Source organism: Nelumbo lutea, chromosome 1, assembly GCF_056320005.1.
Source record: "Nelumbo lutea isolate HS-2025 chromosome 1, American lotus-T2T, whole genome shotgun sequence".
Lineage (NCBI taxonomy): Eukaryota > Viridiplantae > Streptophyta > Magnoliopsida > Proteales > Nelumbonaceae > Nelumbo > Nelumbo lutea.
The window spans coordinates 135,529,654-135,534,419 of NC_142684.1; the positions used below are offsets into that span (position 1 = coordinate 135,529,654).

At 34.3% G+C, this 4,766-nt stretch overlaps 1 non-coding gene across 1 annotated transcript; it reads right to left on the reverse strand.

Annotated features, from left to right (window-relative positions):
• Nucleotides 1–224: 224 nt before the first annotated feature.
• Nucleotides 225–328, reverse strand: LOC148877755 (U6 spliceosomal RNA). The gene has a single exon (XR_016106371.1). It is a non-coding gene; the product is annotated as a U6 spliceosomal RNA (small nuclear RNA).
• Nucleotides 329–4,766: the final 4,438 nt, after the last annotated feature.

Sequence of the window (4,766 nt, forward strand, 5' to 3'; positions counted from 1 at the left end):
ACTGTTGACATAATTTTATATTTTCTTGAAGATTCCTTACTGTTTTTTCCCTTGGGATCGAAATGATCATTATTCAACTTGTGCGTTGCGTGTCGTAGGCCAAGCTAATCTTGTTTGTATCGTTTCTTAAGAGATAATTAAGTTTTTATCAAAACAAAATTTTTATTTTTAAAAGAATATAAAATATATTAATAAAAATTTTCAGCATGAAAATCTGTTTTTTTTTTCCTTCGATAATTTTCTTGATTTGTGCGAGTCATCTTTGCACAGGGCCATGTTAATATTCTCCGTGTCATTCTAAATTTATATAGGATATCTCTAAAGAGATAGTTAAGCTTTCATCAATATGACAATGAAAATAAAACTTTTGTCTTCAAAAGAAAATATATATAAATCGAAATTGTCATCCCGAAAAATATTCCAACTTGAGATTTTATAAATAAAACACCTAATAGAAAAGAAGTATTCAAGCAGAAGCCAGTTATCTGAAGAATATAAGAAATTAAGACGAGATTTTGTCCTTCCAATGGAGTCTAAGTGTCCCATCTATCAAAGACAGGATGTGCCATGTTTCATTAAATATATAATGTAGTAAGTGGAAAAGAAAATCCATATTCATCTTATCCTTTCCCAAGGACCTGACATTTTTTCTTCCTTTTTCTAAATATATTTGTTAAGATTCCTTACTGATCTTTCCCTCGCGTCTCACCATAAGAAATAAAATAAAAAAAAAAATCCAAACTTTTTTCTCTTTCTTTCTTTTATTTGGTATTTCTTCTGCCAGCTCTGCAGGAGGTCCACTGGTTACAACCATACAACATAATTAGGGTGGAACAGCTGGTGTTTCATTGATGGTTCTAAAAAAGTTGGTAAGGTTTAGAATTAATTTAGAGAAAAATGTATCAATTATATTATTATTTTTCTTAAGTATGACATGTGAGTATTGATTCTGTGGCTCAATTGTACATCTAATTTCACTATCTACTTTCTGATCGCAGCATTATTAGAATAGAAAAATCATGATCGAAGCTGAAACTATATTGGGGTGTGATGGTGAGTCGGTGAGACACACCAACCAAAAACACCCTACGTGTAAAGGGATGGAAAGCCAACCTAAAATTGCCAATGGTGGGCTGAGCTCAAGTGCTTGGTCCAACCTAACTTAAATTTGCCAATGGTGGGCTGATCGTGGCTGTTCTGAAGTAGCTGAGTTAGTGTCTATTTGGGAGGGTTGAAGCAAAGTGGGTTATTATTTTTAGAGATCAAATCAGCCTCCCACAAGATTGCCCCTCACAGCATCTCACAATATACCTCTATTGTATTAGAAACATCTCTTGATAATAATCCCAGAAATGGTGATATTATCATCGGAAAATGTTTTCAATACATAGCGGGGATGTACTGTGAGACATTGTGGAGGACTGATTTAAAATTAGGATTTTTAATATAGGCTCTACATGGACAGCCTATAAACTATGTTTGGTGAAAATTGAATAATTGTGAGAGCCCAAATCGGCTATCAGTTGATCATTTGAAGAATTTAGCTCACCCCCAAAAGGGCTGTTTAGACGGAGAATATTATAATGATTGACTCAACTTCAGTTGAGGTCTCACTACCAAAATACAACTTCAGCCATAATAATTTGAGGACAGAAGAATCAATGATTCACAACCTCCTTAAAATTTTCTTCGTTAAAAGACAAGCAATAAATCATTCAGTCCTGCCACTTGTTATCAAAAGGCCCTTTAGTCTATTTAAAATCTTGGAGGAGTTGATTTATCAGATTTTAAACCTCTTTCCCAGATTTGCTACAGGCTAATTCCCAATCTTTTGGTTCCATTAATCCATGGTTTGGTGATTTGATTTTTTTTCTTTTTTCTTTTTCTTTTTTTCTTTTAGGTACCCAATTAATGGGAAACATCTCATTTTGAAAAGATTGTGGGTGGGCCTATTGAATAGTGATTGATGGGCTGATGGCCCAAAATCATTTAAGAAAAGACAAAAATACTCTTAGATATTCAATCTGTATAGCCATTAATTAATAGGGGCACTATTTCACAAAACAGGTCTAGAGGTGTAAATCGGCTGTGTTTCCGCGGCTCGACACGAATTTAGATCGGTCTGGCACGATATATATATATATATATATATAATATTATATGAATTATAATTATAATTTTTTTATTTTATTATACTAATTTATTTAATTATTGTATATATAAACAACTGTATACACAAAAATTATATAAAATTAAAATTTTAAGTTTTTTGTCATTTTTTTAAATAAATAGCTTTGGCCTGATTCATGGCCTGATCTGACCTAAGGCTCAGACCACGGACTAGCCCGACTTGCGGCATAGCACAACATGGCACAGGCCCGCATGGGCCTGGGCCGTGGGCTGTGCCGAACCGACCCCCAAATTTTTCACAAGAAAGGCAACACAGCCCACATTACACCTCTAATCATGTGCATTTGCAGGTAAATCAGAATCCTCTGAAATATGGTTGGTTTTGTTTTATAAACTATGTTGTCAAACACCCCCCTTAAATTGACAAACACCCCCATTTTGTCATATTAATATGAAAAGAGGGGGAAATACAAATACTCTGAAAACAACAGAAATTTGTAAAATTCGCTCTCTCATATTCACTCAAATGCCTTGACAAGTAAACTCCCTGATTGGGAAGAAATAAGTAATTCACCCTTAGGTAATTCCATACTTGAAAAGAAGGTAACCGTTTTCTCCCTTAATTTCTGGTAGGGTCTTAGGTTTTTGGTTTTTCCTTCTGAGATTCCTCATAAGTCATAAATATCCATCTTCTCTTACATTTATTGTTGGGTTTAGTTTTAGTTCTTCCCTTTGAGATCCCTCACAAATACCCAACTCTTTTCTAGAGAAAAACTTGAGACTGAAAATACTATAGAGGCGGCCATCATGCTAGCTCATACAGCCATGACTTAAAAGGAGATAACGAACCGGTTGGCCACAACTCAAATTGAGCTCAACCAAGAACCAACCGAACTTGAGAGAATTTTGGGTTGTCCACGTTTGATAGGCTCTCACCACATGCTCTCTTCACTTGACACGTTAGCTCTTACAACCATTGATACAGCACTTCTAATGTTGCATGAAAATTATTTGAACTAATGTGTCATGCGAGTCCATACTAACTGAAACTGATAACTACTGTGTAACCATTGGCATTAATAATGCCCCGCTTCAGCTATAAGCTGAGTCCGGATTTGTAACCATTAATAAGGATTAATGCCACTACTCTTTTGCACCTGAAATGTCAATTTGATGATTATACAAACAGCCTCCTACACATGCATTTTTAAGCAGTGTCTGTTTCAACCACAAACAACCTCAATTATGTCAATTTGCATTGATCTTGGATTGCCCAGATGGAAACAGCATTGGTTCCAACTTCCAATCACAACTTCAATATCTCACTTCAGGTGCATGACTGACATGGGGTTATTATTGGTTACACAAAAGTCATTACGTTCAGCTAATCTGGGGATTGCCCAGAAACTCGACTCCAGCACCAATGAAATATGGGTAGGGATGGCAATTTTCCCAACCTGATAGAGTCAGGGATGGAGATTGCCTTGCCGGGGATCAGGATGGGAAATGAATTCATTTCCCTATCCCAACCTTGATTATATATATTAAATATATATTATATCTTAAATATATACATATAACATATTATTTATATTATATATATCATCCCATTCAAGAAGGGAAAAATCATCCCTATCCCCACCCCATTTAGGTAGGGGTATCAATGGATGGGCTTTGGATTGGACCCCATCCACAATCCAAGATCAATTTGAACGGGTTGGATAGACTAACAAGAAATACTGAATTGAACCAATCCAGACTTAATGATCCAAAGTATTTATTGGATGGGATTGAGCCAATTTCTGGTCCATTTATAAAAGATAAGAATATAAATGTCAATGGACCAGGTTTCAATTAGAACTAATCTAAATTAAAACAAATTGGAACAGATTGGATGGTCCAAAACACTCATTAGATTGGATTAGACTTGACCACTTGATCCATTTATAATGGACACACCTACATTCTGCATGTATTTAACATAAAATTAGGAAAATGAGAAAAATTGTCATCCCTAGCTTCAAGCCTTGCGATTTGCCTGACCAACCAAAACTAGATCCGTTACTAGACAGTTTGGTGATCGAGAGTTGGGCTTCGCCTTGGGCACGATACTCATCCCGACCCAACTCACCGAAGTTTAGGGGTGAGCATTATTCGGTTAAAACCAAATAATTGAACCAAAAAATTCAATTTCGGTTTTCGGTTAAATCGGTTCGGTTTTTCGATTTTTTGGCCATCTCAACTTTTGGTTTCGGTTTTTGGAATTAAAATTTCGGTTAACCAAATTAACCAAACTTTTTATTATTATATGTAATATATAATATATTATATACTTATATATTAATATACAATATACTGAATTTTGATTTCATAATATATATATATATATATATATATATATATATATATATATAAAATAGAGTACATATTATTAAAATTCGGTTTTAATCGAAATAACCAAAAACCAAACCAAAAATAACGGTTTCGGTTATTTTGGTTTTTCTAAATTTTGGTTTCAGTTTCATTTTTTTTTAGTTTAATTTTCAAATTTTCAGTTTATTCAATTCGGTTTTTAACTGAATAAACCGAATGCTCACCCCTACCCAAGTGCACTGACAAGACAAACTCTTCACCAA